General features: G+C 51.0%; 1 pseudogene; it reads right to left on the bottom strand.

The window, feature by feature from the left end:
• LOC125507028 overlaps positions 1–24,389 on the bottom strand; it is a 48,106-nt pseudogene extending 23,717 nt beyond the window's left edge.
• Positions 24,390–27,821: the final 3,432 nt, after the last annotated feature.

Below are 27,821 nucleotides of genomic sequence, written 5' to 3'. Positions count from 1 at the left end.
GAACCAGTTATGCTTCCCTGTTTTTGGAAAAGGTGGTGTGATAACAAAGGGCAGTAACTGTAGGGACACTACATCATATCAAAATGGACATGCATTGTTAATGTAAGATCAGCATTGTTCAGAGTATGAGTAGGATAATGCAAGAAACAACATTGATATGTCCCTGTTGGAACTGGGAGGAAAATACAGGGAAATGTATACTAGGTTCGAAAATATAGAAGTGCCATGCATGGTTATACTCATGTTATCTCGCAATCAATTCTTCACAGGAAACTACCATGTCATGCATGTTATGTAATCATGTTCTGTCCTCACAAACAAATTCTTCAAGGTAACTAACAGACCATGCATTGTTATATACTCGTGTTCTGTGGGCAAAAATTTTGTGAGGATATTATTCTAGCCATTGATTGCTGAAGGGCGAAAATAGGTATGTACACATGGTAAGCATTGCAGGATTTCACTACTTCCAAATATAGAGTTCTCCATATGCACATTTACTTCCCTAATGTATGGTTAGATGAAACCAACAGTGTGGTGCATGTTTCTACATCATGAAAATGAGGAAACTAACATGGCCATTGATACACACTCATATTTAGTACTAGTATATAGATTACTGTAAAATAAGGATAATATCCATATATTCCTAACCGTTTGATTATTCAGGGTACAAATTGGCTGTAATGACATGGTCACAATCGCATGAATTAACTCATTCCAAATATAGCTGATTTACGACGTCTCTAATACATTGCCATAGTTCTACTCAAATTTTGCTCAAACAGAGATATGCCAATCATCACAAAAAGTTCAAACAGTGTCATGGCGTCATCATTAACATGAGAGGAAACAACTTACACGCGCCGTCCCAGCAATACGCGGTGCCATCTGCTTTGTCGATCGCGTAGATGATGCCATTTTGTTCAATAGCATCACAGAAGTGCGTATCAGCTTTGACGATGATCCACTACGAGCCGAGTTGTCTCCAGCTAAAGAAGGCACCGGCATAAAGATAGGCGAGTCCACGGTTGAACAAGGGAATTAGCTTGAAGTCTGCGTAATTCGCATGTCGTGTGGGCACTTGGCAGATTACAATCTTCTGCAAAACAATGTCCGTCCAACTGACGTAGTAATCTAGATGACTTGGACCGCGATGGTAATACTCTATATAATCCAACGGAGGAAGGATAATCTCATGGGAGGTCTGGAAGTTCACGAGCACCAACTTTTTACCGTCTTCTCTGAAGGCAGCCATCCAATGGGAGTTCATGCCGACCCAGTACATACCTGCCAAGAAGTTTCGGGCGATGGTGATCGGATCGATGTCGAGGGAAATGATGTACGGCGACCCACTACATACCTGCAAAGAAGTTTCGGCTAATGGAGATCGGATTGAAGTCGAGGGGCATCATGAACGCCTCCGTATCATGGTGAGCCAACCTCTTAAGACCAGATAGCAGCAAGCAGGGTGTCTTGAAAAGCTTAGGCCTCGCTTCGACGATGGCCGTGTGCATGTCCCTCGAGCATGCAACTAGCCGCAAGGCGCTCAACATATCGATACACGAACAACAGAGGTCGAGGATGTCACTGGGGAGATTGCTCCAATCGCGACTCATATGGATGCTGCACGGTTCGCGTTCGGCCACGGTGGAGTTTGGAAGGGGGCTTGATTTACGGGTGAGAAGGATGTCGGTGTTGGAGCGGCTAGCGAGGGAATAGTGGTACTGGGGGAGGCAAGTGAGGCGACGGCACACGGGGGCACAGTGAGATGGAGACGGAGAAGGAGATGGAGATGGAGTGGTGCTATGGGAGCGGAGAGGGAGACGAGGTGAGGCGCCAATGTGCTGTACAGCAGCGGTGACAGACTGCACTGTGCACAGGGTGAGGCTGACTTTGGTAACCCGAACACACCGCCTGGACTAGTGTTAGGCGCAGGGTGTTGTCACTTCACTGTGAGGACCGGATGAATAGTATTTTGACCATCAAGTGTACCACAGTTGTACTACTACTACTACTAGTAGGTACATGAGTACTCAAGTATTGTATAGCGTAAATAGGTCTCCCGTGCTAGCATGCCTGTTCACTTCATCGTTCAGGTATCATCCATATTGCGAGCAGAACCAAATTCTCGTGCATGCCCAATCAATGCTCTGCCGTGATGCATGCAGTGGTCGTTCTGGTGCATCAAGGATGACATGCAGATCGTTCCACACTTGAGAAGAGGAAAAATGGAAAGGTAGAACGCGGCAGCAGAGGAAGAGAATGCTGGCTAACGAGGCTGGGAGGGGATCGAGCAGGAAGTTAATGCTCCACGCCTATAGGTTTTGGGAAAACCTGATTTTATAAGGTGACTTATACTCACCTAAACGGAGGGAGTATTCCTTAACCAGAGAATGTTGTGTCTCCCACTCACGCGCTCAAAAAAAAACTACGACACATTTTTTATCTGTTTGCATAGGTCCCACCTATCAGGAAGGATGGGCACGTACACGAACATGTACGACTCATCAGTCTACCCGCATAGCCTTTTCGTTTAGTCTACCTAGCCGTCTAATCAACTGCCCGCACGCCACTTCCCCCATTTACTTCTCCATCGGGAACCGATTCTCCTCGGCTTCTTCACCTCCCCTTCATCTTCATTTGCATCCAAACCCCATTGCGTTCACATTGTTTTAACCTCTTTAAATAATCATCTACTACTTCAGTTAGACTATCCATCTAATCCTAATTCTCCAAACCATAGCCCTCCGTTCCAGCGGTTCCAAATGGCGATAGAGATCGAGATGCAGGTTTTTAGCGTCCAACATGTCCTCGTCGAAGGCTCGATGCGCATAGTTTCCACCGTCACCGTCCACCCAAGGGTTGTTCAGCAGTGGATCAACAATGTATCCAACTCCCTCGAAAAGGTAGAGACGAGGGTCATCGGTCTCAACACAGAGTACACGGAGCATGCCCCTGGGAAGATCCAGCGCGCCGTCGTCCTTCAGCTGTGCCTCGAAGATGATGTTTTGGTGTACCACATCATACACTCGCCCTCCATACCAGGTGAGCTTCACGATTTCTTGTCTCGGGAGGACGTATACTTCTGTGGGGCAACCATCGAAGGGGACAAATAGAAGCTGGAGCCGTACAACCTTGATTTGAATAGCATCGTTGACCTACAAACCAGAATCAAAATTCCTGTAGAAGTTTGTGATAAACAGACACCATCCCTATTCGACGTAGCAAATTTTGTGCTTGGTACAAATCTTTAAAAGGGTGACGAGACGGTGGCATTAAGGTCGTCTGGATGGGAGAATTATCCCTTGATGTACGAGCGGATAAAATATGCTGCCCTCGATGCCCGTGTGAGTTTCGAGATAGCTGCAAGGTCCAAAGAGCTTGTTGCGAAGCCGTCTCCCACAGAGAATGAGAACAAGAAGAAGAAGAAGAAGAGAAGAAGAAGAAGAAGAAGAGGCTGCACCAGCAGGAGGGCATTATGGATGGATGAACTATTTCCTCTCTTGTAAAAAAAATATATTCCCTCTCGGTGTATATTGATATAGATGGACTATTTCGATGGTGTGCATGTCTTTGGAACAGAGTAGTAGCGTGGGTCTGCTTGACTATAAGGAACTATTTATCTGCATATATAGCTTTCTCTGCTACTCCTTCCAGTGATCGGTATGCAGTGCATGTGTCCGTAGACATGACAACTTGTCCATGGAAGTTCAACTATGGCGACCATCACGTTTCATCTCGCGATTCCCACGACGCCTCTCCAACCCACGGCACCACGCCCCCCAACGTGCGCCTCACCCCTCTCGGCCGCACCGCCCCTCTGCCTTTGTGTGCATGACATGTGGGCCACCTAAAATGCGGCGAGCATCAAGTTTCTACCACAGCCACCCGCGATTCCCACGACGCCGCTCGAACCCATGAAACCACACGTTCCCCGACCTGCGGCTCACCCCTCTTGGCCCCATTGCCCCTCTGCCTACGGGAGCATTACATGTGGACCAGTCACCTATCGGGTCCACATGTTATTGACTCAAAGGTAGGTGTAGTAAGGCGCTGAAGCTTAGTGCCGACGGCCCTGAGAGGGAAATGTAACTCCTGCGCCAGGGCTTGTGGTGCTCCCGCAGCACGAACTCGTGCCAAACTCGAGATTTGTTTCTTTACTATACATGCACGCAATGATTTAATGAACATTGTAATCTCAACATGTGATGGGGAGCTCTAAATTTGAATTTGAAACTTATAAAACGAAAAGATTCAAAACAAATAAACGAGGAGAGAGGGAGTATATCGTAGGATGTGTCCCATACAAAATAAGTCCCCTGGTTTGTCACCGCGAAGATGCGGTTAGAAAGGAGCACAACGTCTTCCTACTCGTACGGCAACAAATCGGCCGCAGACAGCATGGTCCGCCTTTGACCGCCATGTGCAAGGTTCGTGCTATCTTATTCAATCTCACCGTGGTTCCATCATACCAATTCATGCAGTGGCCCGTTGCATGGCTGATCCCAATGTTGGACAAAGGTTCTACAGGAACGGTTTCACCATTGTAAATGTTGTGCAAATTGATGTTGGTACCCTCCCGTACATATGCAAGCCAATCTCCACTCGCACCGAGCCTAACCTGTGAAACAGTGGGTAGGGGGAGAATTAGGAAATGGACACAGAAGTAGTCTTTAGAATGCATTTACTATGTGATCAAACTCATCTTACCTGCTCATCGGAGGAAATCCGAGTGCCCCTCAACGTCGGCATCTCAAGGGGTGTCAACTTGCAACTACGGCCACGCCGCACTGGAGAGACCCCCAAGGAAACATCCTCGTGCGTTCCACGGATCATCAAGATGCATTTGTATGAGTAGTTTATCTTGTGAGAGAAAAGGATGAACGAGGGAAGGCCTCTAGAGATAGAGATGGACACTACTACTACCAATGTGTTGGCCCGTGTGTTGCAATGGATCCAAAGTAGTAGAATAATACTTGTTCACGTGCTTGAAATATAAACACTCTAGTTTTGATATACATGTGTCAGCAGACATGACGGCTTGTCCATGGAAGTTGAACCACGACGACCATCACGTTTCTTGTTTCTACCACTGCCACACCCACACGCGATTCCCATGACGCCGCTCCAACCCACGGCACGACGTCCCCCGACGTGGACATGGATCCTTTGACGTGACTATCACTGCCTTGCCCTACCTTTCCTTCGCTGACATGTGGGACCCACGCTTATGGGTCCCACATGTCAGTGACAGAATGGTAGGATTGTTCGCGTCAGGGGATCCTCATCCCCCCGACGTGCCCCTCATCCCTCTTGGCCCCACTGCTCCTCTGCCTTTGTGTGCATGACATGCGGGCTAGCTGAACTGCGGCGACCATCAACTTTCTACCATAGACACACCCGATTGGACGCGGTTTGCCTGCTCCGCTGCTGTGCTCCGATCCGTACTCCCGCACCATCGAATTTTCATCCAGCGGCTGTGACACATTTCGTCCCGGGCAATCAATCCTCAGCTGGAGTACTTATGTACTATAGGTAGTACCCGCCAGTGTGGCCACCTACGCCTCATAACGCCCCGACGCCCAGCTGTGGCACCCTCGCCACGGCCACGCCACCACCGGCCGGTTCATCTCGAATGAGTGAGTCACGAACCACGCCACCACCATGAGAATGACATGTGGGCCAGCCGCATTTAAGGTCCGCATGTCATTGACTCATAGGCCGGGCACTAAGCCACTAAAGTTCGGTCCCGTGGGCCCCGAGAGGGAAATGTAACTCCTGCGGCAAGCCTTGTGGTGCTCCCGCAGTACAAGCTCGTGCCAAAACTGGAATTTGTTTCTTACTACTACTCCTACCAACTAGAACTAGTAAGGTACACGTGCATTGCACGCATGAGATTCTGGTGGTTTGTGCATTATGGTTCTACATGTGGAGCTTTCTGGATTCTAACATGTGGCAAAATCTCGTGGAATGTAAGGTTAGGCAAGTTTGATTAACTTAGGTGAGTGTTTGGTTCAAGCCACACCTTAGGCAAGATATAGTAAGGCCCCACATGACATACACACAATCTAAGATGACTTATTCACCTAGACGGAGGGAGTAGTGTTTCTAGCAAGATGGCCGCGCGTTGCACGAAGTTGATGGAAAAGGTAAGCACAACTTATAAATTGACGGATGGAGTACTAGTTATAGTGATGCTTATAATTAAGCAAAGGGATCGCACATGTCGGTATTGACTGGAATGAGAATGCAACAGCACAATAAGAATTAAGGACACGATGATGCGATCGCAGTGGTGGTTACAGAAGGCAAGAAGAAAGATGGATCCATGAACGTACGACCTCCTCCTCCTCAACTTAGTGCGCCGGGCCACCGACCGGTGGCTAAGGAGCGGCGACTTTTGTGGCGAGGTCGAGGTGCTTCTCAGCAAAGGCATCCAAGGCTTCCAGCCGGTTGAGGAAGGCCAACGTCATAGCGTCCTCACTGGCCTTGTAGATACCTATGTACACGATTTGCTCGTACACGTGGATGTGTAGGTCAACGAATTCTTGCAGGGTGAGGCGCCTCACGGCGAGCGCGACCTCCAGGTGGACATCCTTCGTGGCGTCGGCGGGCAGTCACAGGGCCACCAGTGCTTGAAAGAGGTTCCGGCCATGGAGGCCGATTAGGGTGGCAGGCAATGAGGAGCCCGGGCACGCGGGCTGGAGGAGTACGGCGATGTCGTCCGCGAGCTTCTTGATGACGGTGAACTTGTTGCTGGTGTCAACAATCATCTGGTCCAACTGAGAGTCGTAGTTGGCGTCGACGGCGGCCATCCACCAGCCGGTCTCCAACACCGTCTGGAGACGATCCTCGGCGCCATGCCGCAGGCCGGTGTCATGGACCATCTGGCGCAGCCGCTGGCCGCTCACGCGCATCGCCGCCATGGGTCTGGAGTGAGCTCTTTTGCGCTTAGTGTAGGTGCTTAGGCAAATGCTTAGGTGCGTACGATGTGGTAGATGCATTGGAATGGAGAGGCGCCTTTATATAAGGGCAATGAGGGCAAACTGCGTTGCATTCACATCGTGCAGCCTCTTTTCCCGGACCTCCTCCCATTACTTCCCTCATGCATTAATTGAAGGAGGATGCATTGGCCGTTCAACATATCGGGAACCACTACTCCCTCCCTCGTCTGCATTAAAGCCGTATCGGGAACTGCGCCGCCCGCTGTCAAATCGAATACTCCCTCCGTCTAGGTGAGTATTAAGTCATCTTACGAAAACCACTTGTTTCTTCACATTATATACATACAATATATATGGCCAACATCATATAGCCAGCAGTTTAGTTGTCAAAGAATTTCAGGGTGCTTAGTTTTGTCAAAGAATTCCAGGGTGCTTAGTTTTATTTGAGGGGTGGGTTGTGCACTTATGCTGGACACCATTATTGTGACAAGCCTTTTTAATATTACTATTGTAAAAAAGTGGAGTATATACATTTTTTAAAAGGCTAGAGGGCGGGGCAGTCTAGCTCGGTCGGTTTCACGAGAGGCGAGGGCCGTTGTGATTTGCCGGCTCATTACTGCTGTCAAATCGAATAGTACTGTGCCGCCCGCTGCACGCCCGGCGCCTCCATTAAACCCCTCTGTTAAACCCGCATGCAAACCGAGAATCCTACTCCGGCCACACGTCCGTTCATGAGCGGGCCGGAATTAAACGCAACACCGGCCGAGCTCCTCCCGTCCGCCCTCAGTTTAAACGAGGCTAGACGCCGGCCAAGCTCCTACCGTCCGCCCTCTATTTACACGAGGCTGGACAGATAGCGGGCAAGAATCGCACCCCTTCGCCGCTTCCCCATCTCCTCCTTCACCATTTTCTCCACTCTTCCGATGATTTCCGATGAGCCGTTCACCGGCATATTACCCGGCTGGGTGGCCCGCCAAGCCCTCCGGATACGGGCGAGGCCGCTCGGTGCTTCACCAACCTCGCTTGGCCCGACGGAGCCAGTTGCCACCCCAAGCAGGCGCGTGGTTCAGCAACTTGCTGCTCAAGTTCAGCTCGATGAGGAGTGACGAGTTGCTCCACGCTGGCACGACGGCGAGCACGCCGGTACGGGCGCCGTCGCTGCCGCGTCGTACCGCGCCACCAGTGTCTGCGGTGGCCGCGCCTCCCGTGTCTGTGGGCGCGCCTCCCGTGCCTGCGGCAGCGCCATGCAGGCAGAGACAGAAGCCGGGTGCATGGAGAGCGACGAGAAGGTGGCCAACTTCTCCATGTCCGCCGCCATCATCAAGGAGAAGTAGAACACGGGAGGTCGCCGCCACTTGGGACCCATGAAGGCCACCGCCGAGGCGACGACCGCGGATTCAGGTGGTTTCTTTGCTGCTTCGTCTCTTCCGAGGACCTTCGTCGACCCCGCAAGTGTCTGACGGACATGAGGAAGACAAAGGGATCCACAGGCGGCCATTTAGAACTAAAATAAGTCTAGATACATCCATTTCTAGGACAAGTATTTCTGGACAGAGGGAGTATTAATTATACAAGAGAGCCGGATTGGCACCTCTTAGTTCATGTAAATGTAATGAAATCCATCATGTTTATATGAAGATCCGGCTTTTTTATACGAAATCCTTCATGCTTATATGAAATCAGTCCATGTTTGCACGAATTTCATCTGGTTGATTAGAGTTGTAAAAATGTATGCCGCTGGCGTTTGATGTCGTCCTCCGCTTAAGGAAGCGGGAGGAAATTTGCCGGCTGCCGTTGGAGATGCTCTTTATGTTGGTGACATCCAATCCATTTGAGTTAATTGCCTGTATGATTGTCCCTCTATAAAAAGTTAATTGCATGTACAATGTACACGTGACTTGCAGGGTGGCTACAGCTTCGTACAGAAAGTTAAAAAGAAACAAGTCCATCCTTAATCTTGTATTCTAAGTACTCTGTGGGTTCCACTGTTAGTACAATAGCGAAAGAAGTATATATTAAATAAGTAGAGTAATATATAATATAAAAATATAAAGTTAAAAGACAGAATTTGAACTCATGTCATCGCGTTGCGAGCATCCGACGTTAACCAGCCCAGCACATTTTTGTTGTAGACCATGCTGGAGATATATCTCCATGTCTACTCTTATATATACTCCATTCGTTCTAAATATTTGTCTTTTTCAGATTTCAAATGGACTACCACATACGGATGTGTATGTAGACATATTTAAGAGTGTAGATTCACTCATTTTGCTCCGTATGTCTTTTCAGGAAGGGGTCAGATTTGTCCTTGATTTATTTATGAGGTATCCAGATGGCACTACACCGCCAAGAAAAGAGGGTAACATCAAAATTATGGACTACTTTTTTGAGTATGTTGGTAAGGTCCGGTCATAGTCACTTGTTGAAATCTCTAAAAAGACAAATACTCCCTCCGTCCGGAAATACTTGTCATCAAAATGGATAAAAGGAAATGTATCTAGACGTATTTTAGTTTTAGATACATCTCTTTTTATCCATTTTGATGACTAGTATTTTTGGACGGAGGGAGTAGAAAAAGAGTTGGTGATGATGGTGTGCGTGCCATCCTGCTATATAGGCCGTCAGATTTATATCTAACGGATAGGAAAGAAACTATGGCAATTTTGCAAAAATATACCCACACGTCTCTCCACGTTCGCAAATAAGGCCTTCCCTCATTCAACCTTTTCTCTCACAAGATAAAGTACTCATACAAATGCATCTTGATGTTCCGTGCAACGCACGGGCAACTAGCTAATTTCTTTTAAAATAGTTGCTGCGATAATTGGGTTGAAGTGATATATTTTATGTCTGCCCCAAATGATTTCAGATTCACTAGTAGTAACAAAGAAAAGGTTGCCTTGTTAATTAACAGAAAACAGGGTGAAAACTATCACATGAGGCTGGTAAAAACAAGGCACACCGGGTTTAGCGTCATCGTCACTATAGCTGTGCGCGCGCAAGAGTCTACATATCGAGGGGGCTACCGAGCGAGGCACCGAGACACAATGTTTGAGAGAGAAACCAATTGACAGATTATGATCAGATCGAGTTGTCACCCTTCTGCTGTCATTGTTGGGGGGAGGGAGAGAAAGACGTATTGAGAGTGTGCGCGGTAGGCACAGAGGCACAACTAGCGAGTGTGTGTGTGTGTGTGCGTGTGTGTGAAAGAGGAGTAGATAGATTATTATCAAGATCGATGTGCCACCCTACTCCTTTGGTGCCGGGTAGTGTGTGTGTATGTTTGAGAGAGAAGTTAGTCGATAGATTAGTATCAAAATCGAGGTGTCACCCTACTCCTTCGGTGTTGGGAAGTGTGGGTGTGTGTGGGGGGGCAGTGACACTCACATATCTCTACTCTTATAAAAACAGAGTTGGTGATGATGGTGTTCCTGCCATCCTGCAATATAGGCCATCCGATTTATATCCGACGGACAGGAAGGAAACTATGGCAATTTTGCAAAAAGATACCCACACCCCTCTCCGCATTTGCAAATAAGGCATTCCCTCGTTCATCCTTTTCTCCCACAAGATAAACTTCTCATACAAATGCATCTTGATGTTCCGTGCAACGCATGGGCATCTTGCTAGTAGGGAGAAGGAGTTTGTGTGACACATATCTAGCTATATTAAGGGATAGGTAGATAGCATATGTGTGAGAGACATTACTGGCTGTGGGTGGGCGGAATTAAAGGGGTGGGCGTGTTAGACATAGAGAGCGTGTGTGTTTCTGTGTGAGAGACTTGTAGGACGGGGTAGAAAGACGAATTTAACCCTGACGGAGGGAGAGAAATACACGAAGTGCACGTGTGTGATTCCGATGCCCACAGGGAAATGAGATATGTATGCGTGTGAGAGAGATTGCACAATTCATTCACGTATCACTATCTAGTGATCGTGGATGTGCATTGCTTGAACATAAGTCAATATCTACTTCGTATCGTGGCCAAAGGTACAATATTGATTCAACGCTATAAAGATTGGACACTCACATATCACATTTTTTTCTATTTAAATAAGCCTTTTTAGTTGTGCATGCCAAAGCTACAGTGATGTTTCTTCAAACAACCAATGTAGCTATCATGAACATGCACCATCGTTACTCTTGCATTCAAATTCATTAGTCTTGGATGATTTAAGCTTCTATTTTGAAGTAATATATGTAATATTCGTATATGAATTCAACGGGTACACAATTTATGAAATGGAGGCTATGTAATCATATGAGGTAACACTTTTAAGTAGCTGACTACAATACCCATTTCTTTTTGTGCGCCTCTACACTAACACGTTAATGCATTATGTTTAAAGTAAATAACCAATGGCACTAAATTATCTATTTACACGAGAAATACATAGGCTGAGTGTTTGATTCCTTTTTTTGTGAACGCGCCACTACACCCGTACGATTGGCCGCGCCCGTGTGAACGTCCAAGTTATCGGCGCATCATCCCGAGTTATTGTCTTTTTTCTGGGGTGGACTTCACACCAGTTATTAACTGCTGACGCGTGCCCCGTGTACACAGTCTAGCATGACCTTCCCGCTAGCACGGTCCAAAATTAGTTGAAACTGGATACGAACGATCCCGCGGGCGGCAAAAATCTCCCGCCTGCTTCTAAAATTTCCGCCACCTTAGTCTTTAGCATGCGAAATCCCCCTTTTGTCCTAGGTGAATGGAGACCAATAGTTCCAATACCGCCCTCATCTACATGATAGGATCGGGGCTGCTTTGGTAACTTCCGGTTCCCCCACTAACGGCACCCCCATTTCCTCTCCCCCTCCCGCAAAAACGACTAACTCCACAGCACCAGAGCATCTTACATCACGCCGTCCGTACTTCATCGCCCTTTCTCCCCTCCCCTCTCGAAACCCTAGACTGCTCATCCACCGGCGTACCATAGCCCATTCACTGCCTGCGGCGTCCACCTCGCCGGATCTGCTTCTGCGGCCGCATCTACCCCTGCCACCTCCCCTAGAAACAAGTAGACTGCTCATCCACCACTGTACCACAGCCCATTCAGTGCCGGCCTTGTCCACGGCGCCGGATCTTCTTCGCCGGTACTCTCGTCAACCGCCGCGCATCTGCAGCAGCTCATTCATACTCCCCACCGGAGACGCTTCGTCTACACCCCCTGGAGCCTCCCCACCGACGCCCCCGTCGACGGCCTCTGATCCTCTTCGCCAACACCTTCCTCAACCCTACCGGAGCCGCTTCGCCGACACCTTCCTCAACCCTACCGGAGTAGCTTCGCCTATACCATTCTCAACCCTACCGGGGCCGCTTCGCCAACTCACAAGTCCACGGCCTCAGATCCGCTTCCTCGCACCCTCATCCAACCTACCGGAGCAGCTTCTGACGCCCCATCCATGACCGCAGATCCGCATCGTCGACACCACCCTTAACCCAACCACCGGAGCAGCTTCTGACGCCCTGTCCACGGCCAAGATCCGCATCGTCGACACCATCCTTAACCCAACCACCGGAGCAGCTTCACCTACGCCCTCGTCCACGGCCATAGATCCGCTTTGCCCACACCGTAGTCCACCCTAACGGAGCCGCTCCACAAACACCCTACTCGACGGTTCTAGATCTCCTTACCGGACCCCGGAAGCCAGCGCAGCGTCATCACCCTCGACGTTTCTAACCTGATTCCCACAGTCTGGAGAGATGCCAAGCACCCACCATGGCCTAGGTACTTTTCACCTTTAAACCCGTCCAGCATCACCTGCCCGATGTACTTCAAATATACTAACCGGTCGTTGTTACCTGTTATGTAGCTGGCAAAAACTACAAGGACGATGTTTCTTCTGGATCTAACAGCTTAGCCAACCAAGATCCTGGACTGAGGCATTGCTATGATCTTGTAAGCGCGTCTCTATCTCTTGTATTGTTCTGTGCCTGCCAGCGTGCTTTGCTAGGATTTTTGACCAGTAATCCCTTTGTGCAGACAATGATTTCTACTACTGGCTGCTAAATTAGATATGTAGATGTCATACATGATACTACCTTGTACCTCCGTTCCTAAATATAAGTCTTTCTAGAGATTCCACTATAGGCTACATACGGAGCAAAATGGGTGAATCTACACTCGAAAATGCATCTATATACATCTGTATGTGGTCCATACTGAATCTCAACAAAGATATATATTTAGGAACAGGGGCAGTACGTTACACAAAATCGTAGGTGGCATGTAGGAATTCCAGTGCACTACATTAGGCTCCCTTAGAGTGCCTGCTAGTCCAGCATACAGAGTCATGGCTAGTTTATGGTACGCACACAATTGTTAATTGGTGGTTTAAATATGCGCAAGGAATATGCAATGTAGTATCATGTAGAGATGTCTGAAATTAGCCGTGTCAACTTGCAGATAGGGTTACACAATGAAAAAGTACAAAATGTATGTGGCAATTTCATGGAACATCTCAAAAAAGGAGATGCAGCGGTGAGCCTATACAGTGTGCCATGGTACGTCACTCCTCCATTGCAATCATCGTGACATGTTATTTGTATGCCAGTTCTATTAGCCAAGTTTCTTAGGGACAGTTATTACGAGTTATCCTAAGAAAATAAGCACCTGTGAATATAAGCTCCATGTAATAAGCCAACTAGTTCTTTTCATTGCATTTTCAGCTTATCTTTGGTATGATCAGTGGAAAGTCTAGATTGCATTATATTTTTTTTTCATTTTGCTGCCCATATGGAAATTAATTTGACTTGCAAACATCACAAATTGAACCCAGTGCAGTAATTAATATGATAGGAAAACAGACCATCACTATTTGCTCAAAATGCAAATACAAAGATACCATCTACTTGGCACAATCTACTTTGGTCAATATTTTCCATAGAGATCCCATTGCCTAATTTAAACGAAGAACGCATGACCCACATTTAAATGAAGAACAATTATTTATTGAAATTCGATGGTCCAAGTGGCTAGTTATTATCGTATAGCAGCACCACCTGAAAGCATCATATAGCAGCAGTAGCAGCTCATAGCAACTCATCATACAACAGCAACAGTCTGCAATTCATCATATACCAGCAGTAGCTCATAGCAATTCATCATATAGCAGCAGCAGGAGCAGCTCATAGCAATTCATCATATAGTAGCAGCAGGAGCAGCTCATAGCAATTCATCATATAGCAGCAGCAGGAGCAGCTTGTAGCAACTCATCATATAGCAGCAGCAGGAGCAGCTTGTAGCAACTCATCATATAGCAGCAGGAGGAGCAGCTTGTAGCAACTCATCATATAGCAGCAACAGCTCATAGCAATTCATCATATAGCAGCAGCAGCTCATAGCAACTCATCATACAACAGCAGCAGCTCATAGCAATTCATCATATAGCAGCAGCAGGAGCAGCTCATAGCAATGCATCATATAGCAGCAGCAGAAGCAGCTCATAGCAATTCATCGTATAGTGGATCAGAATGAAAATTTGGCAAAAAATCAGAGGAGATCCTCACCTTGTTGGATGAGCTCATCCTTCAACAGCACCTCAAGGCCATGGCCTCGGAGGAGGGGAGGGGGAATAAGGTGCCTTCTGCTACAGTGTGGCATTAGCCGTAGTTGTGCAGCGCCCGCCGGAGTAGTGTGTTGGACGAACCACAGTGGAGCAGCTGCTGGAGACCATGAGAATGAGGGGCGGTGCCAGAGGGAGGAGAAGCCAGGGAGATTTGCCCCTACCCGCCGGCCATGTATCCTAGCTGGACATAGCATCGTCGAGGACAAGGCCAGATGGGACCAGTGGCGACGGCTCGCTGGAGGAACCCTAGTGCTGCAGGCAGGGGATCGAGGTAGAGGGAAAGGGGAGAGGAGATGCAAGCGGGCAGGGCAATGAATGCTTGCATGTTTCTTTTTACTTGAGGGTCAGGTGTGACACGGGCGTTAGCAGTTGCATTTTGAGTGTAATATAGGCAGACAACAGAGTCATTTCACTATTCCCCTTCCCTTCAATTTTAGTGAGGTTCTACCCAAAACACCCCCCTCCAAAGCGAAATTAGTTAAGCCCAAGCTCATAACTCAAAAATGACTTCTTTACATCTTTTATGGCTTATTTTGACAATATGCCCTGAAAAGGCGGAATCGAATTGGCCCTTAACCTGCAATTCAATTGTGCGTGCAATGATGAATCACTCCTGCCTGCTATCTGTACATTTAGGCATCATCATACATGGCATAACCTAATACATGTGCATTCCATTGTAGAATCTGGAATATGCAATGTTTATGTTAGTTCATACGTTGCACATGATGTTTAAATGCCCCTTAAAATCTGGTCAGTCAAGTGATGGTCTTTAAGCCTCCTTCTTTGCTTCTTTTCTTGATATGTAAGATTTGCTCACACATCTGTTCAATTGCTTGTTTACATCAGCCAGCCATACTAGGACTGTTTGCTTTGATTACTTGTTGTTCTTGACCTAACACTCTAACAGAGCTTGTCAACGATTTAAACACTAAGGGCTACTGTAGTGGGGCCTTGTCTAACTCATAGGTGACATAAAGGTTTGGCTATACACTACAGTAGGCAAGTATGTTAGGAAAGTATGCATATTTATCTTCCAAGGAGACGAGTAACTATTTGACATAATTATGTGGTGTTGTTTTGTTATAGTATCATCCTTTTGTGTTCACACACTGGAAAGTATGCATATTTTTCTTCCAAGGAGACGAGTAACTAGTTTGTGTCACCTTGCAGAGGGGGTGCAATGACGATAAGATTGAGGATTTCCAAGTACAAGATGTTAGGAAGGAGCCTTGCAAGAGAAGTAGGAGCTGCGCTGAGCCTCTTCAACCTGCTAAGGTAAGTCACTGTATGCATCTCAACAGTTCAATTCCTTGTTTGTTTCAGGCATAGTTAATTTTCTCTTTTCAATTGCTTTATTTGTCCTCAGTTAATGAGATGCCCAAATAATCATGCCTGATGTTCGGTACTTGTATCACTATTAGTTGAAATAATTAAAGGCCTTACCATTTAATTACTCTGTCGAAGTGTGCCTGAAGCTTTGAAGTCTATTAACCAACTATTATTGCATGAGGCTCACAATCTAGTTTATACTACGCTAATGATTGCATAGTTTTGCCTAATGTAGTATGTTTGTATGAAACCCTCCGTTGTTCATTATGCTCCCTAAGACTTTAATTGAGGCACAGAATGGCCAACCGCTTGCTTACTTATACGCAACATGCTGTCTAAATTTGTAACTTGTCTGTGTTTTCGATTGGGCCCCAACATCATGCTCCTCTAGTGAGCTAAGAGGGATTTTTGTATGCAGGCTGCACAGACTATCTTTTTTATAATTTTTAAAATATCACCTGCTTATGCTTCATGACGTGTAACATTTTTTTTGAAAGTGACGTGTAACATTATTGTTAGTCCTGTTTTGCCATGTAGTACAAAATAGTGTCTTGTTCGCTTCACTGTTGTAACTATATTTTTGCCCTAGTCATGTGTACTTACAGAAACATTTCAGGATGAAGTGACATCAACACAAAGATCTACGAGCAGTGCGGCATGGCCGTTACCGAATGATTATGGATTGGAATTGGAATGTGCCGATGTTCTCAAGCATCAACTAGAGGTGGCAAGACAACGTGTACATGATTGTCAACGTATAATCAACAAGTTGAGACTGGACATGCAGGTATTAGATGCAGGAGTCAAATAAATGAAACAAGACACTGAGGTAACCATGAAGGAATTGGAGATTTTGCAGAATGAAATTTGTGCTATCTGAATCCGGCCAATCCTATTTTCTGAAGAGATTATAGTTGAAATGGAGTTAAGTTGATGCGCGTCCATGATGTATGAGCTGTATTTGCCCAGTGTATGTAATTTGCTATTTGTGTATGCTTTATTATCACCTGTGCCGAACCATAATGCCCAGTGGGTATAATCGGCTATAATTTCTTTATTGTATAGTGTAGGATTATTCTACCTTTCTATGCCTTGATCTCTTTGTTGTAATAGTGTAGGCTTTTTAGAGGTGATAGTATTGAGTAGCATAATTCTTTGAATATGCTATATCGTTCAAACGGGGGCCAATTCGCCCGACCATGGCCCTTCACAGGCCGTCGGATCCATGGGCCTTCTACGTCTTGTAGGATCCATGGGCCTTCTACGTCTCATAGGATCCATGGGCCTTCTACGTCTCGTAGGATCCATGGGCCTTGTACGTCTCGTAGGATCCATGGGCCGCCGGCTCATTTACGGGTCTTGTACGGGCCTTTAATGGGCCATAGACGGGCCTTTAATGGAAATCATACGTTTTATGGGTTGACCATAACGGGCCATTAATAGGCCGTATTTGGTGATGCTATTAAAATGGCCCAACAGACTAACGGTCCACAAACGGGCCGACTGTAACGACGGGCTGAATTTGGCCCACAAACGGAAAATGACAGTAACGGGCCATAAGTAACCGAATGCTGCAAATGAGCCCAAGAATAAATGGGCCCTCAGAAGGCCGAAAGTTAACTTGGGCTGGAAACGGCCCAGCGGAATAATGGGCCGTTAATGGGTATAAAGTGATACACTATTCATTACGGGCCAGTTTCACCACGGGCCGTTAATGGGTGTAAAGTAATACACTGTTCATTACGGCCAGTTTCAGCACGGGCTGCTAATGGGCCAAGAGTTACAAAGGGCCTCATATGGGCTGAAAGACGTCATGGGCTATACATGGGCCAGAAGTGAAAACGGGTTGAAATCATATTGGACGGCCCAGATGACGCTACTGGGCCTAATTCGGATAGGGAGTAATGGGCCTTGGGTTAGCGGGCTGTAAATGGGCCATATGTGAACATGTTGTTAACAGGCTTTCCATGGGCCCGCCCGCCAGCTTTTGACCAAGTCAAATGGGCCAGCCTTTTCACAGGAATGGGCCACTGTTCGGCCGTGCCACGTGTCGACGTATCATAGGCGCCTTCTGTCCAGTGAGTGGATGACATCTGTCCCAACGATGAGCCGACACGTGTTTCCTCTAGCCAATGATGATTTTACACGTGGAAAATCCCCATTGGTCGGGGCTGTTAATGGGTTATCGGATCCAAAACCCGACCCGATAGCTTAACGACGTTACGTTACGGTGGATGCCATGTGTCGGTCACCCTTGACGAAAGCACTTCTGTGACGCGCGATTTATTGTCATGGAAGTGGACACTTCCGTGATGATATTTTTGGTAATGTCATGGAACACTTCTACGACAGCACATGTATGAATATCTTGATTCTGTCATAAATTTGTCATGGATGTACATGCATGACAAAAAAGCGACCTACTGTGACAAACACTGTCGGCGTTCTGGGAACGGGGGTCCCCAGACTTGCCTGCCTGCGGCCTGCGGCGTGGCTCAAAGGGGGGCCCAGCACGGCCCGTCTTCACCAACACAAACTCAAGACCGTCGCGAGGGGCCAAGCCTCGTGGGGCAGACGACACGGATCTTCCTCAGGCACGGCCTCGTCAGGCTAGCTCACGAGGAGGCAGAGAGATCAAGGCGGGGTACCTCGCGAGGTGCCCGTGACGCAAGCCATGACGACTCAGGGCGCCAGGCGGGTGCCAGCCCGCGCAGCGTCCTCCTTTCCTCTTTGGTGCAAAGGGGGCAAGCGCAGCCGTGGAGTACCGAGGCATCAGGCAAAGGTTGCCATTTCGGTGCAACGAGACCAAGACCAGGAGGACTATGAGACGGAGGTCACCATGGGGCCCAAGACGGCGTCATCACCAGAGCTTTGCGCAGGCGAAGACTACTTTTGTCAGGATAGTTGATACTTGTTGTCCCCCTTCAAATTAGCCCGCCATTGTTGGCTCCCTTCCTGCTCAATATTTGGGGAGAGGACCAGGGCCACTATAAATAGGACCGGCCACCGACGTAGCAAGGGGTTCGGCTCAGTCTCCTCTAAGGGCTCGATAAGTAGAGAGGTGGTAAGCAGAGAGAGAGAGATAGAGAAAGGTGGCTGAACTCCTCCCAGAAGTTCATCGCCCCAGCCAAGAAAAGACCCTCGCGAGGTTGTTCTTCCTTGTACTGTCCATCATCATCAGCCCAAGAGGAAATCCACCACACCACACACTGGAGTAGGGTATTAAACCACAACGGTGGCCCGAACCAATATAAACCATGTGTCCCTTGTGTTGTTCTTTTCATAGCTTTGATCCTAGCGTGGCGGAGGGGTGCAGGAAGGTAGGAGGCGCAATCTCCGCGCGCATCCCAGTGTTCGAACCTCAAGGGTCTGCCGGAACCCGAAATCCGACGTTTGGCGCGCCAGGTAGGGGTGCGCCGGAATTCGTCTTCCACCGCTCCGTGCCCCGTCGCGTCGTCATCACCATGCCCGGTGACCAGGAGGGCAACCCAGACCCACGGGCTGCGTGGCCCGCCCGCGCAGAACCGCTCGCCTCGGGCGACCCCGTGCCCCAGGCAGCTCGCGGTCCGCAGGGCGCTGCGGGCCGCGGGCGACGCGGGCAGGCTTCGACAACTCTTACACCGCAGCAGGCGCGGTCGGCAGCAAGGGCCTCCAATCACGCCGCGACCATGACACCATACACCCGCCGGGAGCAGGCGAACTCGAGAGCCGCACTCACGGTGGCCCGAGAGCTGCTGCAGTGCAGACTGCTGGAGGGTGCCACGACGTGCTGCTGGAGCGAGTGGCAGAGCTCCTGGGCTTCGCCGCCTCGGGGGCTCACCCCTTCTCCACCCAGCTCCCATCTCAAGCCCAGGGCGACCCACGCAGGGGCCCCGTGCGCGCCCGCAGGCTCCAAGGCTACTCCGACGCCAGCGAAGCTATCAGCGCCGGACCGGCGGCGGCGCTGCCCCCGCCCCTGGTCCGCGAAGAAGAAGGACTCAACGCGACCCGTGGCCCCAGTGGGCGGCCACGCTGCCACCCCATGGTGGGCGCGTCAGGCAGGACCGCGTGGCATGCGGGGCATTACGGCGTGGCATTCGGGATGACGGCGCCGGAGGAATACGTGCCCCTCATGATGGACCAAGGACACCCTCACGAGAACGGACAAGGCTCGCTCCTCAGCCCAAGCTGGGGGGACGAGGCACTAGAAGCTGAGCCTTTCCAGGAGCCCCGGGACGGTCCCACTGACCACGCTAGAGGCAACGATTATCGGGTACCGCTAATTCTTCAGGAGCAGGTATACGCTAACCATGCATCACAAGAGGTGCAGGTCGCCGCAGCGAGCAGCTGCCTCGCTCCCGCAGTCTCCTACCCCTCGGGAGGAGGGCGCAGGGAGCTGCAGGAGAGAGGCAGGGATCCGACATCGCCACCGCGGTGTTCGGAGCAAGGCATTCTCAGGAGGTAGGCCCTCCGCTGGGGAGGTGCCCCAGGGCCTGCCCCCGGCGGAGGACCCGTGGTCGTCGGGGGAACCGCTGGCGACCGCTCTACTCCATCGGGCGGCGTCCTGGTTTCCAGTCGTTGGTGATGGCACTAGAGTGTGGTGCAAGGCGGGGCCCTCATCTGGCGATATGAAGCAAGGTCAGTACCTGTGAAGAAGGCCCAGTGCCTGTGAAGCTCGCCGCCCTGTGACACTCTCACGTAATAATGAGTGGGGTTGTACACGCCCCGGAGTCTCAGGGGTGCCGGCCTCAGGCCCTGGGGCTCCCTCCCACGCCCAGTGGCAGCACTTAGCTCCGCGCTGGTGAGAAGACGTCCAAGACTAGACTAGGTGCCGGACGCGGCCTTTTGTTTGCTTTTGTTGCTCTTCCCTTTGGTTGCTGCTTTCCCCCGCTGGATTCAAGTTGGATTCGAATTTGAGATTTGTGTGTGTTCGAGGAAGGGGTGCTTAGTCTTGTTCGAGCAATTTCTCGCGTTTCGGTCACTGCTTCGCCTCAGCTGCCTCCCCTCGTGAGCCCCTCATGAGCCGGGTCAGGCCTAGCTTGCGTGCAGCCCAGACTGCCTCCGCCGCGTCCTCTCAGGAGGGCGTCTTACTGTAGGTCCAACGGGTTCAATCAGGAAACACTCCGGGCTCCACAGCCTCCTGCGGGCTGCCCCAGGGCCAGCACGGGACAAAGGTAAATTAGCCGACCAGCGCGTCGCTTAAGCCAACCACTTGGCGCGGGCGCATGTGCAATGTAGCTCCTACTGATACGATAAACACAAGTTTTACATGAGGGGCTCCCCCTCCAAAATGCTCTCACAGCTATCAGGCCAAAACCTGAGTTCTATTCATACAGGGTAAGCAGGAACGATGCACAATCAGTCGGATGAATCTCCTAATGCGTCCTCAGGAGCGCCATCGGGGCCGTTGCTAGCATCGCTGAACTCGCCACCGCTGCCCGCGTTGCCACCAGCGGCGTCAGGGCCGCCCGTCACGCCGCCCTCGTCGGCCGCCACGATCACGTCATCGTTGTCCGAGGCGAAGGTCCTGATAAGAGCCTCCACATGGTCTTCCACCCAGTGCGCCAGCTCACCTCGGACGGCCTGGGGGACTGGGGCGATGGCGGTGTCGAAATCGAAGTGGGGTTCCATGCTCCGGAGATGGCTGAAGACACGAGAAAAGGCGCGACTGAGCAGGGCGCGGCTCCTCTCCTCCACCAACCTGTCAGCCCTGATCGACCGCGCCTCCAGCTGCGTCACCACGTCAGTAAAGAATTGAAGATTGCCCGCGTAGTTAACCGCGTGCGGCTCGCCGACGGTCTCCTCGCAGATGTTGCCCAAGGCCATGTTGGCCCTCTCCCGGAGCGTGGTCAGCATGGGGCCGTGCTCATGCTCCAGGAGCCCCCGCTGACGTATCTCGTCCGCGTTCTAGCGCGCGACGGCCTCAGCCTCCTCCACCCGCTGGCGAAGGAGGAGCACCTCAGCCTGGGAGGTGGTTAGCCCACCTTGCGCCACCTCAAGGGCGGCCCGGGAAGCATCGGCCCGCCGCGTCACCTCCTCCAGCTTGGCCCTCAGGGCAGCAGTCCTGCCTTCGGCTTCGGCCCGGATCAACCCCAGCTTCTCCTCGAACTCGTGCTCGAGGTTCAAATGCGCCATCGCCACCCGACGTCCGACCTCCTCCAGGACACGGGCTTCCTGTGGAGCGACATCGTCCTCCGCCTGCGTCACCAAGCGCTCCCTTGTCTCCAGACACTCGTACTCGCGGGTACGTTCAGCGGCTTCCAGCGTCAGCGCCTCCTCATGCTTCTGGAGCTCCGCCGAGTCGCCGGAGGCCACCCTCATCGACGCGAGGGCTGCCTCGCGCAGCTCCACCTGCTCCTCCAGCGAGTGGCACCAGGCCAGGAGCTCCCGAGCCCGCTCCTCTGCAGCCGTTCGCCGCTGGTCAGCCTCCCGAGCATCCTCAGCAGCCCGAGACTGGGCCTCCCGAGAGGCCACCAACAACGCCTTGGCCTCTGCTTCATCAAGGTCGCGCTGACGGCGCGCAAGGGCGATGGCGCCCTCTAGCTCGCGCCTCTCTGCAGCCAGGCGCAGGCCCTCGGCCTCAAGGCGCGCGTCTTCATCAGCAAGCTCCTCACCAAGCAGGCTCACTGCGTCAGTCGCCCTTCGAAGGAATCCTTGGCGGAGAGCGCGACGCTCCCGAGCGCGCTCAAGCACGTCTTCCACACCATCATCTGCCCCAAGCAAGCGCCGGGGGCTGCAGGTCAGCGCTCCCCCTCCGGGCTGGGGGCTGGGGGCTGGCACCCTCGTGACGGCCGGGAACGCCGCGTCAGAAGCCTGGCCTGGGGCCAGCCCGACCTCAGGAGAAGAGCGCAGGAAGCGCCTCAGCCAATCGCAGTCCATGACCAGGCGAGAAGCCCATGGCAGGTTGGCTATGCCACGGGAAGGCTCGCGAAGGAGGATCGCGAGGTGCGCGGGGCAACGATACGCCTCGGGATGGTTCGCCTCTTCAATCGCCCTCGCCACAAGGGCTCCGCTGCTTGGGGCACTCGAGGACGGTGGAGGGGGCAAAGCCAAAGGGGACGGCTCCTCAGCCGTCTCAGCAAGCTCGGCTGGAAGGGGCCTACGGAGCAAGGGTCAATAAGAGCAATGGAAGGATCAGGAGCAGGGAAAGGAGAAGGCTTACTCATCAGTGGCGAAGTACTTTCTGCACTTCAGCAGGTGATAAGGGTAACCGTCGCCCAGGGCCTCCCTTCTCTTCCGAAGAGCCCCAAAGTCCACGCGAAAGCGGCCTAAGAGTCGGGCGCAGGGATCGACCCGCGACGAAGATGGAGCGTCGAGACGATCAGCGTCAGGGGCGCCTGCCTGATGTGCGCCGCCAATCGCCTCCCCAAGAGGAGCAGCTGGAGCCTCAGGGGCCCCAGTCGCAGGCGCAGAGGGCAGCTGTTTGTCACCCTCAGCCTCAGCGGTACGGGCCCCGATAACTGCTTCCTCATGAGCCTCGCCCGGTGCCGTCACCACGCCGGGAGCCCCCTCGGCCTCTGGCGCCTCGTACCTCCCTGCTCCGCCACTCGAGGCCGAGTCGCCTTGGCCGACTGGAAGGGCAGTCACCACCACCGGATTCTCGCGAGACCCCTGAAGGCCGGCGGGGCGCAGACCCCACTCATCAAAGGCAGGCATCTTCTTCACAAAGTCGGCCCTGCTCTGGCAGAGGTACAGCAAGGCCCCTCCCTGACGGACGCTGCCGGGGTTGGGGTCCCCAGCCAGGGTCAAGAGCGCCGTCTTCAGCACCTCGGGAGCCAGGTCCTCTTCCTGGAGCCTCATACTATCCTCGCGCCCACGGAAGGCCCACATCCGGCGAGAGTGGCGTTGAAGAGGAGCAACACGGCATAGCAGGAACTCCTTCACCACCTTGGGCGCTGTCACGCCAAGCGACCTTAAGAGCGCGAAGCGGCGCCAGACGAAGACGAGCCGGGGGCTCTCAAGCGCCACCTGGCCCCAGCCAGAATTGGGGACAGCAGGCGAGGTCGGCTCCGTTAGCAGGGGCTGGGCACCCCTGCGTCCACATACAACCACCACTCGCGGAACCCAACCACGGGCAGGGGGAGCTTGAAGTCAATCCCAGAGGCGGCAGTCTCTGGCGCGGCAACGAAGCTTACGCATGCCCAGCATTGGGTAGGGTCGACAAGATGCAGCGAGAAGAAGTTGCGCAGCAAGGCAACCGAAGGAGGGATGCCCACCATGGCTTCGCAGATGAAGGCGAAGACTGAAAGGAGGGTGATGGATTCAGGACTCAGATGCAGCATGTGGATCTGATAGTGGGAGAGCACGACATTGAAGAAATCAGAAAAGGGGGGAACCAGACCTGCCCACAGGGCGTCGGCGAAATATGGGACCTCGGTAACTATCCTGCCGATGGAGAAGTGGGGCGCAGGCCAGGCCGTCGTTCTCCCGCATTCATTGAAGATGGTGGCCAGAGCCAAGCTGACCTTACCCAAACGCTCGGCGGGGGCCGCCAACGGCAGCGGGCGAGGCGGAGACACGGGATTCTTCCCTCTTCCCTTCTTCGTCGGGGCCATGGCGATAGGAAAAGGGGGGAAGGATTTGAGATTGAATTGAAAACAGAAACCAGGGTTCGAGCGGAGGAAGGACAGGAAGCGCTCGAGCGATAAAAGGGGAACGGCTGTGTACGACTATGGGTCCGCCTAGCAAGGCGCAAGCTAAGGAGGGCGTGGGGGAACAGTGCCGCCCACGTCCAATCAACTGCCGTGCGGCGCTTAAGGCCGCAGGCTGTTAGGGCCCACGGCGCTTCGCTCTTGCCCTTCCGCCTCCCTGCACGGCCAAGTCCGGGCGCGCCTTGGGCCCGGGGGCTACTGTCGGCATTCTGGGAACGGGGGTCCCCAGACTTGCCTGCCTGCGGCCTGCGGCGTGGCTCAAAGGGGGGCCCAGCACGGCCCGTCTTCACCAACACAAACTCAAGACCCTCGCGAGGGGCCAAGCCTCGCGGGGCGGACGACACAGAGTTTCCTCAGGCACGACCTCGTCAGGCTGGCTCACGAGGAGGCGGAGAGATCAAGGCGGGGTACCTCGCGAGGTGCCCGTGACGCAAGCCATGATGACTCAGGGCGCCAGGCGGGTGCCAGCCCGCGCAGCGTCCTCCTTTCCTCTTTGGTGCAAAGGGGGCAAGCGCAGCCGCGGAGTACTGAGGCATCAGGCAAAGGTTGCCATTTCGGTGCAACGAGACCAAGACCAGGAGGTCACCATGGGGCCCAAGACGGCGTCATCACCAGAGCTTTGCGCAGGCGAAGACTACTTTTGTCAGGATAGTTGATACTTGCTGTCCCCCTTCAAATTAGCCCGCCATTGTTGGCTCCCTTCCCGCTCAATATTTGGGGAGAGGACCAGGGCCACTATAAATAGGACCGGCCACCCACGTAGCAAGGGGTTCGGCTCAGTCTCCTCTAAGGGCTCGACAAGTAGAGAGGTGGTAAGGAGAGAGAGAGATAGAGAAAGGTGGATGAACTCCTCCCAGCAGTTCATCGCCCCAGCCAAGAACAGACCCTCGCGAGGCTGTTCTTCCTTGTACTGTCCATCATCATCAGCCCAAGAGGCAATCCACCACACCACACACTGGAGTAGGGTATTACACCACAACGGTGGCCCGAACCAGTATAAACCCTGTGTCCCTTGTGTTGTTCTTTTCATAGCTTTGATCCTAGCGTGGCGGAGGGGTGCAGGAAGGTAGGAGGCGCAATCTCCGCGCGCACCCCAGTGTTCGAACCTCAAGGGTCTGCCGGAACCCGAAATCTAACAAACACGGATCATCGCAGAAGTGTATTTTTTTGTAGTGCTTCCTTCTTTTTTTTGCGAGGTATCTTGCTTCCTAGTGACCAGTCTCTTGGCTGATCGTCCTAAGAATGCTTATATATGAATAAGGCTCTCTCATTTACCCACAAAAAGATTAAGCCATATTAACCGGAAAGGAGGGAGTATGGACTAGCACTACTTTTTTGTGTGTCCCGTCAACTCACAGAACGAGGAGAAGCTTGCAGGACAAGGTGAAGCTCGCTTACGCCTTTTGACTAATGCAACCTACCCTCGCCCAGGCGATGGACATGCAACCGTTCATTCGGTGTCAGATTGCCACAGGCATACACTGTAGTACCCAACATGCGGAGTACCATCATTGTTCGACTTCACGAAGAGGCGAAGAGCCAAGCACAAGGTTTATAGTTGTACGAGTTGTACTACTACTAGAACCACATGGTGGAGCGTCTGTACTCTTATTTTATTTTATTCTCTGATAAAGTACACATTTATTTGGGAGAAGGGTGGAAAACGGCAACCCAATGGTAGTGTTAAAAAACATCGGACATGTAATGATGATATCGATCAACCATGCTCGAATATATCTTGGGCTCCATGCGAGCCCGTCTGTGTGTTCTCGCTCCTCGTATCTCTCAAGGAACGGCGGGTTGGCCATTTTGCCTGGGATCGGTTTGCTCACACTCCGGTCCCACATGTCAGTGATATGCCAAGAGGAAGTGCATTGACCGACTGGCCATACGCATACTTGGTTTTGCACCTTCAGGCCATGCTTGGAATGGTTGCATTTCAATACGGAGGCGTATAATTTACACCTGTAAGTTACTGGCCGTTGTGCAAATTCCAGCCAGAATTGAAACGACGGGCGCAGGTGTGTATTTTTTACAAGTGTATTCAAAAGAGAAACAGTGATCCAAATAGGGCCTCATACTACTCCTCCCACCGTCACAGTTTACAGGGTGCGCTTCATTCTGATGCATTTCTCTCCATGCATTTCAACCACTAGAGAGACTTTAGAGCGTATTGATGGTTGCTTCTTCCGAGCAACTTACAGTGGGAAAGGTGGGGCTTATGATTTGACTGCTCATTACTGCTCACTATTAGTGCGGCACAACAACCGGGCTGAGTCTCCCATGCGGTTGTGCACTACTCCATCCGTTCTTAAATATACTATGGAGTATTTGTCTTTCTTGAGATTTCAACGAGTGACTACATATGCAGCAAATTGAGTGAATCTACACTCTAAAATATGTCCATTTGAAATTTGTAAAAAGACAAATATTTAGGAACAGAGGAAGTATAATTTTGTGCATGGCAGATGGACCCGGATGCTGAAGAGGCTTATGGCAACGCTATCTAGATTCCAGCATTTGTTTACATAATTGACATACTATACAAATCATTTTCCAGCGACATAAAATTGTACAATGCTCTGAGCTTTTAGCTTTTATTTCGTGTGTCTTGCCCTCGATGCTCTTTCGGAAACAATAAAAAACTAACTTCCTTGCTAATGCATCTCAACGATTAGCAGATCAGAGCTAATATTTACATCACAACTGAAGACAAAGTTGTGAGAAGGTGTTAAATTAAAATTGATCCATGCTTTCATTGGCAGCAACGCCCCCAGCTCTGTCTAAATCATCAAGGCATGTTGGGAAAAAAGTAGCTGTCTGGAGCATGCAACATTCCGATCATTTTGTGCAGTTCCACTAAAATAGAGCCGAGCGTCCCTGTTCCAAAGATATTAAGTGTGATTACGATAATAGAGAACTGCTGATGAAACAATAAACACACAAATAGAAGTCAGTGACCTTTGCAGTCTCTCTTAAGACTAACTAGTTGGAGAAGATTAAGAAAATAGTTGGAGAAGATTAGGCTCGGAGTTGGATGAGGAGGATAGAGAAAAACCAATCTCCCTTTGTGTAGTCGCACTGAAATGTAGACGTTGCCCGTGTGACATTTTAGTACAACTGCACAAAACAATCTTAAGAAAAAAGTGATTTGTGCAGTTCACCAAAAGGTTGCAATGGCAACAAGGTGAAATGGATAGCTCTGTTTGCAAAATAGAGGTAGAGAGGAAACAATTGCTGGCCAATAACAATTGATGACACATGCAACGACAAAAAAGAAGCATATTCCATGTCCTAAGGGAAGATAACAACCCGGTTGAGTTTGTCTAAAACGGT

This window comes from Triticum urartu, chromosome 5 (assembly GCF_003073215.2).
Source record: "Triticum urartu cultivar G1812 chromosome 5, Tu2.1, whole genome shotgun sequence".
NCBI lineage: Eukaryota > Viridiplantae > Streptophyta > Magnoliopsida > Poales > Poaceae > Triticum > Triticum urartu.
This window is presented reverse-complemented; position numbering and strand designations above follow the sequence as displayed.